This window comes from Clarias gariepinus, chromosome 21 (genome assembly GCF_024256425.1).
Source record: "Clarias gariepinus isolate MV-2021 ecotype Netherlands chromosome 21, CGAR_prim_01v2, whole genome shotgun sequence".
NCBI classification, from domain to species: Eukaryota; Metazoa; Chordata; class Actinopteri; order Siluriformes; family Clariidae; genus Clarias; species Clarias gariepinus.
Window position 1 is genome coordinate 17,239,419 of NC_071120.1, and position 14,848 is coordinate 17,254,266.

At 38.5% G+C, this 14,848-nt stretch overlaps 1 long non-coding RNA gene across 2 annotated transcripts in view; it reads left to right on the forward strand.

Annotated features, from left to right (window-relative positions):
* LOC128509877 (uncharacterized) overlaps positions 1-12,986 on the forward strand; it is a 38,035-nt gene extending 25,049 nt beyond the window's left edge. Inside the window, exons 3-4 of one of the 2 annotated variants that reach the window (XR_008356081.1) lie at positions 7,586-7,648; positions 12,636-12,986. This is a non-coding gene — a long non-coding RNA (uncharacterized LOC128509877). The remainder of the gene's footprint in view (positions 1-7,585; positions 7,649-12,635) is intronic. The other variant, XR_008356082.1, reaches the window with a different exon arrangement.
* The last annotated feature ends 1,862 nt before the right edge of the window (positions 12,987-14,848 follow it).

A 14,848-nucleotide genomic window follows, 5' to 3' on the forward strand; every position in this document is an offset into this window, starting at 1 on the left:
CATATGGTCACCCGATTTCAGGACCCAACAAAAGCACTTTCTCCTGTGCTTGTTGTTGTGCACAGTTGACAAAGCAAATACTATATACAACAATCATGAATAAACAAGCTTTGTGGGGAAAAAAAACACCGCACTATAGTCGTTAATGCAAGCTTTACTTATGGGTAAATACTTTGTGTTGTCTGTTGCTTATTATTTATTGTGGGTTTATTTCATACAAAAATTTTCAGTTATAGCATATTATATAGTATGCATGATACCATTTAATGTCGAAACTAGTTGGATGTTGAGTATGTATAATAACATAGATACCATTTGTAAAGCATTTCATGAAGTCAGATCACCGTATAATGCATAATAATGTTCATAAAAATATTATATACACTAATCCACAGTCTCTGTTAGAATATATGTAATAATACATTTCAACTTATTCACTTAAAACCTCACTATTGTTATTTAAAGACTTCTATCATCTGGCATAATTATATGGTATAATATGATATAAACACAATAACTAAGATTAAAACTATAAAGATTTATAAATATGGCCATACCATGTTATAATGCATTCATAAGTTATGAAGCACAATGTAGGAACTGAAAATGCATGACGCTGTATAGCAGTTATGCATGTTGTATCACCAAACATATATTGTGTATTATGAATATGCGTATTACAAGCATTGTGTATTATGAGTATGTTATACACTGTTTTAACAGTGTATAAATGTTATATATAGTGCTATAAACTATAATGGCGTTTCATAAAGAATTACAATAATGTGTGTAAATCCTCATGAATGCATTATAACATGTTATAAATATATAGTGTGATAGTGATTATTGAATTTATCATACAAATAGCCTTCATAAAACGTGTTACTGATACAACATTACTACCTGCAGTATTCTTACAAAGCCATAACTACTTATACGTTTATGTCGGGTATGATGTGCAATATATATGATTGTAAATGCATCTGTAATTCATATAAACCAAGGATGCATAAACACTATGATGAGTAATATTAATGTAAAAAGCCGCCTCTTCCATAGAGCTATTGGCATATAAAGATGTGTTCAGGGTTCTAAACATCATCCTGTGACTGTCCTCAGATCAGTGAGTGATTCCCTCCACCCAGACCTCAGTAACTGAGCCAGGCTCAAGAGAACACGTTCACTTCACAGCCAGCTCGAGCCACATCCATTTTCAAACCTGCCATGCATAACAACTTTATTGTGCCCCAAATTGGAGCTGAAAGCAAACAATTGGGTGAGGGAGAAGTAGTGGAAAGTGTCTATGAGAATACCTGGGAGAAAGAGAAAAAAAAGACGGTAAGCTTTTTTTCAAGTTTAAGTAGTTCAGATCAATTTAGATGTCTACTGTATGTTAACAGTAACAAGATAATAGTGTATTGATTAAGTGCGAATGCTTTAAATGGCTGACACAAATCAAAGTAGCAGAAAAGCTGAATGTGGACTGTTTCTAAATGGAATTTACATGAATTTTTTTTGGACTGCCCAAATCTTCCCCCAAATAACTGTGGACAAAGCGTTTCCTCTCGGGCGCTGACCGAGTGTGATTTTCTTGTGATAAAGGCGAGAAAATCATCAATGTCAAATTCAAGTTCAGAATGAAGACTGAAAGACTGAACAAGCCACCCAACAGCAACTACCCCCACCTCCCCCCTTTACCCCCAAACCCTTGGCTGTCCAAAGCTAAAATCTTTGAATCTTGGTCAAAGGAGTACATAAATTCCCCCAGGCTAACCTGCTGTGGGCCCTAGCATCTGGACTTTTTTTAGAGCGATGTCATGGCAGGACACTATCTCAAGGATTTAGATCTGGTGTTAAGCCCCCTCTGAGGGTGGTTTAACCATGGGCTAAGCTACACAACCTTTCTCACTTCTCCACTTTCCTATTCCTGATCTGTTGTTTTTTTTTTTTTTATGTCCAAAGCATAATCAAAGAAATGACACAGACGTTTGTAAGTTGTAATGAGTTCTGAAAGAACAAACTGTGTGTGTGTGTGTGTGTGTGTGTGTGTGTTTGAGTCGCTGTGTGAGCTTAGGGGAGTGGTCTGTTCATGGCACAGGCTGGAGAGAAGAGCTAGCCCACATCTCTGAGAGCCTCAACAAAAGGCCGTCTCTGTCCATTGTGTACGAGCTGTTTTTCCCACGAGAGGCCCGTCTGGATGAAAAGGGAGTGTATCAGTTTCCCCTGACATGGATGTTTATTCATCCTGTGGCCAACCGTGCTGCCAGCTCAAAAGGATTCACCTTACGGTTTTTGATGTGTTTGACACACACAAACATAAAGACACACTTTTTTTCAGGCTTGGGGGTGTAGGTGAAAATAAAAGACACTGGGTTACAGAGTTCTGTGAGTGTAAGCTTTGTCCACGATGGAAACTCTAGGGCTTGGATAATGTACATCTGCCACATTGAATACAGCATTCCTGGTGAGGACTAAACTTAAAGAAAGAATAGTCTTGTATAGGTCACAAACCTAATCATTTATATTTATTTGGATGAAGAGTCCAGTTTGGAGTCTGTCCCAATCATTGATCCATAGGCGAATAGAACCAACTTGTGGATTGTGGTCCACACTTACAAAGTGTTTCAGATGAGTCCTTGGGTGAATACTACATGCATAGCAGAGCCGATAAATGTTCTGGAAGTATTTCGGCGATTCTAAACATGAAACAGCCGCGTCTGTAGCAGGTCCTCTGTTACGGTTTATCCAATGACACGCATTCATGTAAATGTTTTAGCTGAAAGCAGCTCATCGGACCAGAGACTAGTTACAGGGCTAAAGACATTAGCTCAGAAAGGGAGAAGATTTCACAGACTTTCATGACATGGTTAAGTACTAAAAGGTAACTGTTGGAGCCATTCAGTCATGCTAGTCACTTATCCAGACCTTTGTAACCAGACCTTTACAAGTTTGAGTTGAATACCCCTGGTAAAGGAAACCGATGTCATGAGCAATTTGTACTAATTCAAACGAGCAAAGACAGAGTGCTTAAGAAAAGGTACAAATTATATTAGCCCTGCCCTCAACCTTAACCTTGCTGTGTGATTTATTACGAATTGGGACCATGATGAGTAGTGGTGTTTGTTAGATTGTTAGATCTTTTTAGGGGAATGCTTAAATGTATCACTATATCACAAAGTCATCAAATACGCTGTAAAATGGTAACAACAGTTTCTTTTTAATCCTGCTGTATCTGATCTACTTTAAACCTTTCCTTTCAAGAAACCATCCTAAAGTCTGCTCTAATACGTCACCGGATGTTACAGCTGTTATTGTAATAATTATAATATTAGTGCGGAAGTCAATCCAAAATTGGTAATGTAATCCTACATCCAGATGGTTATATGGTTTAAATGATGTGACAGTTCTTCTGACTCTATAAACAGCCATAGTTTAGGAGCCAGAAGGGTCAAAACAAACTTAACACGGTGAACCCATTTCAAATCGGAGACTGCCATTATCGTCTAAGATAGCTCCACAATCCCCTTCTCTCCTGTCGCTCTTGACCCTGTGTGAGACAATCAACAGAACTTGACGACCTGGCTGCAATGTTGAGACTCATTTTGAAAGAGCGCTTTTGTCGCCATGTAACAGGATGCCACAGCAGGTTTCCTGATCCACTCTTTTGGAGCAGAAAAGCACCCCCCACCACCCTAAACACACACACACACACACACACACACTTACTTTTCCCTGGTTTTCCAGTACAACATTAACCGGGAAGGTCAGCATTCTAATTTATCCCCATCCTGTGTTCAAGCATTTCATGCTAGGAAGTGTTTAACCATGTTATACGTTTCTACTTTAAAAAGTCTAAAAAGAAAAAAGCAAAGTTGTTTAGCTTATGTTAAACCAATAGCTTATTTACTAAAACAATTCTAAATCCAATGATATCTTGGATGTTTCGCTAGTTAGAATTGCAATTGCATTAAATTGATTTTGTTTTGAACAGCAAACATTCGAACATTTAGCTAGTCTAATGACATGCTAACATTCTCTTTCTTTATGGCGACTGAAAGCTAGCAGTCCACCATTTCCGTCCTAACTTACTGGAGCTTATCCGCATATTTGTCTTCCTAGTTTCGAGGTTCCACAGCAGGTGTGTCAGGTGGCAGACTTGTCTAAGACAAAATCATGGTTTTTAGTGTGAAAGCAAAGAGGCTTCTGTCTCTTAGTGCGTGTGTGAGCGAACTGTCAGGAATCACATTTTAGCGGCTTGTTCGGGTCACACAGGCAGAGCGGCTTCATGTTCTTTCAGTCGTGTCCTGCCTTTCTCTCCCTGCGTTTGTCTTCCTTTTCCTTTCAAATTTCGGCTTTCTTGCACTCATTTTGGCAAACCCGTGTTTGCTTTCTCAAGATGAAATCGCTTGATTGGCAGGTGCGGGAGGTTCGTTTTTTCATTAACACCAGCACTTCAGATTTGTAATTAGGCCTGAGTAGTCTGCACGTCATCTGACGCATGAGGAACTGTGTCACATGTTTAATGTAGGATCTATCTGAAGGGTGGAAGTGTTGTGGAGATTTGCTCAAGATCAAATGCACGATTATTTATGCTTGTTAAAAGAAAAAAAAAATTCAGGCACATTTTTTAAAATAATCAAATGTCAAGAAAGGGCTGTAGCTTGCTAATTTACTGTTTTAGAATTGATATCTATCAACTAGCTGTCCTTTTAATGAGTGTATCCATATTGTCTGTTTCCAAGGCACTTATGATTACATTAACCCTCTCGGCTGTGCTTGATTTTTCATTGCGGCGGACGACAGACATGCAAATAGCGGCATCACATTATGCAAGCTCTTTTTTGTCTGGTGGGCTCGCGCGGAGAATTCCGTGTAGCCATCTGTGGTCTTTTTCTTTGGAAACGTGAGAAACCGGACACATTTGCATAAGAATAATTGACACTTCAACCCTCCAATCATGGAGGATTATTTTTCGCGTATGCATCGGAGAACGACGCGTCCATCTTGGATATACAAAAGAGGGGTAGACGCAAGCTTGAATATTAACCCTATGTGTTTTGTTCTTTCTCTCTGCCGGAGGTTCGTGATGGTGATGAATGTGATTGTAATGATTTGACCACTTTTGAGTCGTACTATAAAATCATCTCGTGGACATGAATTATTTTTTTTCTGTAAAAGTGAAAATATTAATGCTGAAGCCATTGCTTATACTGTAGGTTGTGAGTGTGTGTGTGTGTGTGGTGGGGCAGGCGGGGGGTGTGTGTGTGGGGGGGGGTCTACATGGTGTAAGTAACTGCAAGTGCTGTTTGTGTCGAGAAGAGTCTCACTGTTAAATTATTTACAATAGCTAATGAAAAGAATCACTTCTGGATGAACTGTGGTCTGAACTCCACATGTCCCCAGATACAAGCAAACACACACAGACACACACACACACACACACACACACACACACACACATAAAGGAAATACATAAAAAAAGAGAAACAAACAAATAAATTACAATGGTAACAATTAAACAGGCCAATTAAGTGAGTCCAAAATGTTTTTCAAATTTTATATTAGTCGACCACTTCGCTTTCTAGTTAACCCCTTTGGTTATGTGAGTAATCTATTACAAGGAAAGACAATTTTCTCCTTTAGATAACCACGAGTTAATTTACACACATATAAAAGACTGCAGCCTCTGGCACTAGACAGGGATGTGTGACTACCTGTGTGGATTCCTGTGTGTATGTGTGAGTGTGTGAGTGTGTGTGTGTGTGTGTGTGTGTGTGCGCGCGCGCCCAAATGCATGGCCTCACCCGTCTTGTAGGGTGGTGGAGTCGAGGTTTATCCGGATCTCCATGGTAACGATCCAGCCTGCCAAGGCGATAGCGAACTTCTGGTGCCCAGGGCAGAGCAGGCAAAGAAAGAAAGATAGATAGAGAGAAATATTTAATGCAGGGGCGGGGGTCGCGTTGCATATCTGCTGTCTCTCCATTATCCCATGTCCTGATCACATTCAAACTGAAAACCTGCATTGACTATATGACTGTTTCCTTTCAGGGAGAGTTGTACACACATTTTTTTTTTACCTGTGGTGTTTAATCTGAACAACAAAAGCATACAGATTATTTTTACAGGTTTGTGGTTAGTGGTCGCATTTACCATAACCTGTCTTCCGCCATGATAAACATTGGTTGTTGCTGAAACCCTAGATTTTTTTTTGAATAAATAACGTCTTTATGACCTGAATTGGCTATTAAATAAAGCAGCAAGTCGTACCTGACCATACCATAAATGCAAAGGCATAAGGATGCTGGAATTCTGTATTCTTTATACATTCATGTATGTTGTTTTCACGTCACCGGAATGAATAAATCATGCAGTATGTGTTAGGTGATCCAAACCAAGTCAACAATGCCATATCGGGCCTTTTTTAAAAACCGAACGCTCAGCTCAGTAACATTTCGATAATAATATACTATTAGGTTCCACTTGTAGATTTCAGTGCAATATTGTAGTGGGTTAAAATAACCAGCCACGTTTACTGTACACGTGACAGACCCCCTGTACAGTAAATGTGCATTTATAGACATTTATTACATGTGTACACGTTTAGTGGCTCTATATCAGCCTGTTCTCGGTAGCAATTAGAATTGAATTAGTTTGTTAGACATTCAGCAGATTGCATTAATTAAATGATGGTCCATGTGTAATTACATGTCAACTGTCTGATTCAGGTTTGGTAGCCTCAGCTGAGCTGTTTGCTCTCATTTGACATAAACAAAATGATTCTGCACCGTTGTATTCGGATGAGACGTCTCTTGATATCGAAGTGGCGTGACGTTAATGGTGTACATCAGCAAAGCGTGTTGATAAAAAAAAATTGGACAGGAAAATACCATTTTAGCATCAGGCTCTCCATAGGCAGTAATGTACACTAGAATTGGGTCCCAGTGGATTTAAAAATATCATAGTGATGATAGATTTTGAACGTTACAGCCCCTGTTGCGCTACTCTAACCATTTTAACGTTTATTTCTGACCACAAAAATAGCAACTGGGTAATAACAGGAAAAAAAAAAAAAAAACTCCTGCCGTTATATCATATACAAAATTACACTGCATAGAAATGGAGCTCCAGGTCTCTTGTTGTTTGGCATGTGCGACAGTTAATAGCTGCATCTATACGAAAGCAGGTAAAGTGACACAACTCAGGAGATGATCAGCCATTGGGTCACAGGTCATGACACACTCAGACAAACGATCCTCGGAGAGCATGTTTTTAAGCAGGGTTTAGTCTAAAGGCTAATGTACCCCCTTTAGAGGCGGAATGGACTGTGCATTAAATGATTTATAATAGCTGAAACTGTTTCAGTGTACCTCGGCTGTGAGGGGAGATGCAGAATGCACGCCGTACTGCACTTTGCTTATATATTGTTAAATGTGTGGTGAGAGCATGGGTTTATCTAGTCTGGCGAAAAGGATATATGTGGGAGGAAAAGTAGGTCAAGATTAGAAGGTTTGATCTGATTCAACCGGCAATATGGAGCCATCTGCGGTTCCCTCATCTGACGTGCTCCTGTTTATTCTTATTCCAGGTGAGAAGAGATGGCACATGGGGTCAGAGAAGAGAAGGGTTTCTCACTGTGCTGAGTCGCAAGGTTAGCATCAGATTTTTCCTTTTCTTTTTACAGTAATGTTAAATGAAGGAAAGGGTCACGCTTTGGGTTAGCACAGAGCCGTTAGAGACATAATTAGTCTCCGTGGTCTTGACGTGCTTAAAGTATATTCAAATTTCATATTCGAATGTGAGGTGTGATGACAGTGCTCAACTTTCTTGTCTTATCTATACTGACTTCCTACTGTTGTAGATGGATGGAACCACTTTTTTTTTTCCAATTAGTCAATCTGTATTACTGTAATGTTTTGTTTTACAAAAACATTATGTGACCTTGTTTGAATGTCTGCATAAAACCTGCTATTTGTACTGTATGTTATACCTACTCTTACCTTTTATTTCCTGACCCTAGGTTGCAATTTCAAAACCTAAAAAGGTTGAATGAGAACTGATAATGGGTCCACTTTAGTATTTGCATCATAAGGTTCACATTAACATCCTAGTTTATAGAATAATGTAAATCATTATATGCCTGTTGAGAGAAGGCCATACACTGTGCTGATGCTGGCTATTTGTTAGCAGCTATGTGAAGAAACTACCACGTAAGCTAAATGTGGAAGACTACTTAGTTTAATGGAAGCACTCAGCACCGAGTAGAAGTTTGCACTTTGATTACTGAGGATGAGGGCATCCCATCTAGCAACAGTTTGGTTTGGGTGCGTGGATCACTTTAAGGTGATGGACAGTATGTGGACAGAGGTCACTCTTGAATTCGTTATGTGCTTTGTGCAGCGTCAGCACCAGAGAGAGAGGATGATGAACCCCCCAGTGATGCTGATGTTCAATCAGACTTTGTTAGATGATGTTTTTCTCTTTACCTCCAAAGGAACTTTACTGCAGCTGGTGATTTTAAAGCATCCCATCAGACAGGAGTACTTTTTGTTATTGTGTAATCATTGCTGTAGTTGGGTGTATGAAAAATTGCTTCTGCAAAATCTGTTGAAACACTAAACCGGCTAAGATTTGGAACCATGTCAAGAGGCAGAAGTGGAAAGAACACTACACTGGAGGAAACAGGTCAGGTTTAAAAGAAGAAAACTTCGAGTCTGTTTTATTAAAAACAAGTCTAAAATGATTAAACGGTTTCTCCTCCGTGTAGGATTATTATTAAACACCTCATGAGAATCACATCTCTTGATGGATATGAACAAATTAAACATTTTAATGAAAATTTGAAATGAAATGATGAGAGAAGACATGACCATTACTCTTCATAGAATTTCATCAGGGGCACCTCCAGGGTCCGGGTTCCATTCCCACCTCGTTCCGTGTGCATGGAGTTTGCGTGTTCTCGGTGGGTTTCCTCTGGGTACTCCGGTTTCCTCCAACAGTCCAAAAATATGAAGATTAGGCTAACAGGCGTTCCCAAATTCCCTGTATGAATGAGCATGTCATTGTGTGTATCTGTGTGTCCTGCGATGGATTGGCACCCCATTCAGGGTGTACCCTGCCTCATGCCTTAAGTATCCTGGGATAGGATCCAGGCCCCTTGTGATACAGTATAAAGGATAAAGCGATAAAGACGTTAAGTGAATGACTAATCAGGAGTGTTGTTATGACTTACCACAAAAGCCCTTTCAGTTCTAAGGGTTGCTCTGACATTTTTTAGGTTCTCCTTCTGTTCATGTGAGCTTCATCCGGGTTCTGTGTTTCCTTCGTACCTCCTGAAAACATACAAGTAGTTGGATTGGTTACGCTAAATACCATGCAACCCCTGAGTGTGGCTAAGTGTGTTTATGGTGCACAATGGTGGACTAATATACCATTCAGGGTGTATTCCCAAGTTCCACATCCACTATAACCCTGTCCAGGAAGAGGCACTTCCTAAAAATAAATGAATAAAGAAATTAATGCAATTTTATTGAGAGCAAATACTTTATGGCTCAGTATCTGAAAAACACTGATTTGTCCATGAGAATCTTATAATTGCAAGGTCTAGAATTTCTGACTAATAGACCAGTTCTGCGTATTTACTAGTTTTACATTAATTCCTCCTATTAGACAGAAGCCGTCAAGCTCAGAGAAAAGTGTATTGAGATAAGTGCATTAGTATAGCGCATTAGTATAGCAGGGGATTATATAGAGAAATAATCCCCTTTAACCCCTTTAGAGGTTTTTTATTCTGCACATTCAAATGTCCCAGTTTGACTTGAACACACACACACATACATATACTACTATATCATATATACTACTATAGAGTATGTATATGCAGTAGCCAAATTATTCATTGCTATAGCCATCTTTATATAACTTCATGATAAGCAAGCGTTATGCAAGCTTTTATCTGTTATAAAGTGACGCCAAGTTTAAAGAGTTATATCTTGCAAATAATCTCAGAGCACTTAGGTTTATATCTTATTTAGTGTTTTTTTTTTTTTTTTTATTCTACAAGTTTTAGCCAGAACTTCACTTCTCTACAGTATTTAGGACTTTCCGTGACTTCTGTGGCAGCAGCATTGTTGGTAACCAGATTTTAAGCTTTGTGTGGATGTTTCTGAATGTTATTATGTAGATCAGAATACAGGGCCACAAATGATAAATGGTCTGTTTAGACCAAACTATTTCAGAAAACAAAACTACAGCTAGCTTCTTGCTAATGTCATGTGCATCTCTGTAGGTTCCCACAGACATCTCTGCTGATCTCGCATATTTTGCTTAGCACAATGTAGTTATGTGGAAACCTAATACAATAATACTCTTGTAGAGGACTGTTGAAGGAGGTGGGAGTGAAATCCTATCAATTCTCTTTCTCGCTTATGTGAAAACAGGATGATCGGAATTAACAGAGCTAAAACGCAAGACACTCCCAGACCAGTGTTGCGCACATAAAAAAAAAAGGAAACGTCTTATCAGGTTATAGGGACGGTAAGAAAATCCATGTGAGAAGACTCAGGGCGCAGTGGAACAAAAGTGCAGCCTGAAATGGGGAGGACACCTGTCAGCCATTATTGTTCCCCTCTTTGTTGACAGTGAATACATGGCATCTTAAGACCTTTGAGATCTTTTTCATTCCTCAAAGCAGCGAAGTTTCTGAATACATCTCTTATGATTAAGTTCTAAGATTCATGATTTATGTATGTATGTGTTTCATATATATACAAAATGATGAATAAAAAATCGGGTTGCCGTGAAAGTAACATGATATGAGATATGGTATTATGCATTTTGACTGCACCTGCAAATTTTTTGTTACATTACAGTAACTGTACAGTATATTATTTCTATATTATATTATTTCTTTTAGACATTAAGCAATGTGTTAAATTAGTAGTGACAGTAAAGCAAAAAAACAAAAAATAGTAAAAAAAAACTTTAAATAGTAAATATTACAAATCTCCATCGTTCCCTTTTTTTTTTTTTTTTTAAATGAATGCTTTTAAACATTAGAAATATGATCTTTGGGACATTTGATATATCCGGACCCTGGCTTAGAGAATAAACCATTTAAACAAAGTAAGGGAGTAGAATTGAGATTTGCAGAAAAAAAATGACATCAGCAAGCTTTTATTGAAAAAGTCATAATAACAAGACAAAGTCTGCGAAAGGTTACGCATTATTTGACCGATAAGATTTACTGAAATTATTCTTGAAAAAACAAACAAACAAAAAAGTCACTTGCGGTTGTTATCTACCTGAGTTCAACCAGAGTTCCAGCCAATCATAATTTAGCAGTGTCACATAATTTAGACTCTACTTGCAAGTCAACTTTGACATTGATGACTTGTAACTGCAATTGGCCTCGAGCCTTTGGAGTGTATATAGTTCGAAAGCTATATGCATGTTTAAAAAAAAATAATAACTCCATGACTTGTATAAATGCACTACACTAATTATTACTCTGTTCTTAAATCTCATAAGGTGCACACCATGACTTGTTTAAGGGCAGTACTTGGTCCTTCCACTCTTTTTAAAATATGTTTAATACAGTCTTCTTTAAGGTTATTTGTAAATGGGTACAAGCATTTAAAGTGATGATGGGATGAACAAACTTTTTTTAAAACACCAGAGTTTATTTTTTTTTCCTTTTTCCAGTATGCTCACATTCTGTCTTAAAAAGATGAAAGACCTTGTTGTATGTCAGTCATTTGCCAGTGAACAGCCACCAGCCAGCTCTCCTCCTTTATAAACAACCTGCCAACTAGTGAGGGAGAAGGCTAACACTCTGACTCCAAATAAAAGAAAGTCATGCAACTGCAGCTTTTAATACTTGCATCTCTTCAACATGCCACATTGAGGTGGTGTTGGATTGGAGGGGGTCAGTGTAACATTCTCATTGGAAAGAACTAACTACACTTTGACACATACATGAACTCGAATGTGTCCCTTTATATAACATTTTGGGTGATTTGAGTTATGCATATTGTTATGCAATATGTAAATGATGATTGCATGGTGTAGTAAGAAAGTGGAAAAGCTCAGCCTCATTTTGACACCAGGGTTTAAAAAAAAAAACTTAACAGCCAGCTTTGGGAAGGATAAGGAAAATACAGTATTTATTAATCGGTTTTTGCTGAAATTGAAAATTTGATATTTGTAATTTATTGGCCATACTAATGTTTTTTTATTGGTCATACTAATTTATTGGCACTAAACTAATGTGTGTGTGACATGATGCATGACTTGATATGATTGGTTGCAAATATCCTTAAAAAGGTTATACCTAGCATCCTAAAAAAGAATTCTAGAAGGACGTCTATGGTTATACTTCAGGAAGTACTCTAAAAAACCATTTATGTTATTTTGAGCTTAGACAAGCATGTATAAGCTTGTATTTTAAGGGTAACCCCAAGTGTTCCCTCTAATACCCTAAAAGTTGTAATATTTGTCACTTAAATGGTCACCAGTTTTCCTTATAGGGCATTTTTAGTTAATTGGGGACACTTGGCTATGCAGGAAGCTTTGAACAAAGGGCTTAATGATGTACATACGGCTTATTTGTGACTAATATTTCCTCTTCTCATCTTTAGGTGCAGAGCATCAAAGGATGATGAGGATTAAGAGATATGTCCTGAATCTGTGGGCCACATCATCAGCATTGTGTGGATGGATGGATGGATGGATGGATTGTCTTCTTTGAAAGTTTTCCTGGATTACATGTATGTGTTTGTGGAGTGCAAACCATATACTGGAACTGGAATAAATACACAGTGGCATCTGGATCGAAACAAGATACATGACTCGAACGTGGTTCATAAGTGAATTCACTATGCAGTGTATGATTTTACTGCCTTCTCCTTGTACCAATATTTTCTCTCAAAATTGCTTGAATATGTTTGCACTATAAAGTTTATTTATACAATAAATAGTTTATTTTTCTAGAAGGACATCTGCAGTGTGTGATTTGTTTTTCTGTATTGTAGATGATGGAATTTCTAATACGGTGGATATTAAAAAGATCACTCTTGGGTCGAGTGAAATGGTAGACATGGCTCAATCATTATTTTCCAAGAGAGCGCTGCACTTAGAGTTATTGTTACATTCCTGTAATTTACTAGCTCCTGGGATTCCTGTCGGTTTGGTGAGGTAACATTCATGGCTAAAAGGGTCCATATCATGTTTATACACTGCCATTTTGCTTAATGTCGCCTCTGTTGGTCACCTCATTCCATAACATCGCAGTCGTTTGTGATTGACCGACCTGTTAGTGGTGTTATGATAATTACCATGCATACAGTGGATATATGCAATATGACATTTACTCTACCTTCTAGCCTATGCAATAGGCAAATAAATCACACAAAATAATGATTTTATAAATAGAATTTACATAAAGAAATAAAACATGTCCCAGGCTTATTCTGACACCCACATTGTGCTGCCACGAGTTGACTGACATGGACATATCACATAGCAATAGGATTTCAGTCCATGATGGAATTTTATTGTCTAGCTGTACTTTTTGTTCCCTCCCAAAAATGACACTTTTGACAAATCATAATGAGAATAAGTTAAGCCAAGGAGAAAGTCCAAATTCACAATTCAGGAGTAATGTAAGTGTGCCATTTGCACAGAATTGCATCAGGGAGAGGTTCAGACACTCGAAGCCATGTGTCTTGAGGTAGGACGAGACCAGATCAGACATTCTACCCTCTCCTTCTGTGTCACACAGTGTGTATCACATGGGAGCCTTGCTGTACACCTGAGCACAAAGCCAGCCATTGTGTGTGTGGAACTCTGGGCCTGACCTCAGAGTCATGTGACCAGGCTCCGGCCAGGTGTTGCCTGAATCTGGAACACTGAACAGCTTCATTCTCATGACCGAAAGGGACAAAGAGATGTAAGCGGCATGATAATGAACCGTGAGTGACTGGAACAAGTGTGTGTGTGTGTGTGTGTGTGTGTTGGTGTGCTTCTCTGTGCCTTTCTTTCTTTGATTTAATACTCGAAAAGAACAGCTTGGCCAACACTAAATGTACTTGGCTTTTAATGAAAATAATAACCTCAGATTCCAGTTGCTTTAGACAGATAAATCTTTCTGCAATCCTGTAAATGAAAATAAGGACAACTTCGAAATGACTGGCAGTACCTTAATCACATTAAGCGGCCGGATCGAGGGATGTCTATCGTCAATCTCTGATGATTGATGTGCCATGTTCAGTTATGAATCACAAGTCTGGAGCAGATCTTCCCAGAACCGGTGCTGGTTAGCCCCAGCACAATTGAATTGAGCCAAAAGCATGCGAAACCACAAGATGCCAGAGAAGCCCAGTAACAGACTCACTTAGGCTTGATCTGAAATAAACAAGAAACAAAGAGACCCAATCATTTTTTTGTTCTTGGGTGACACTTGAATTTGCACAAAAAGGAAAAAAAAAAGAAAGAAAGAAAGAAAGAAACCGAGAAAGCTTTTAAGGCCAAAGTAAGTGACCTTGGAAGGCTTGGGAGAGGTATTTAACTTTTAAACTGCATTACCTACTGCTAGAGGTAGTTCTTTTTTTCTTTCCCTTTTTTTATTTTCAGAAAAAAAAAGGAACGCACAGTGCAGTATTTCACTTTTATCTCCAGATAGCAGGTCTTTGTGTTATCTTATTCTTATTGGGAAAGAGGGCAGAAAAGTGAAAGAGGGAGAGAGAGAAAAAAGACTTTAAGGTATGCTGCACTCCCTGTGGACGCTGAGATACCAAACACCTCCATTCCAAACTTTTCCAACTTTCATGTGAGAGAAATGAAGCCGTGTTGT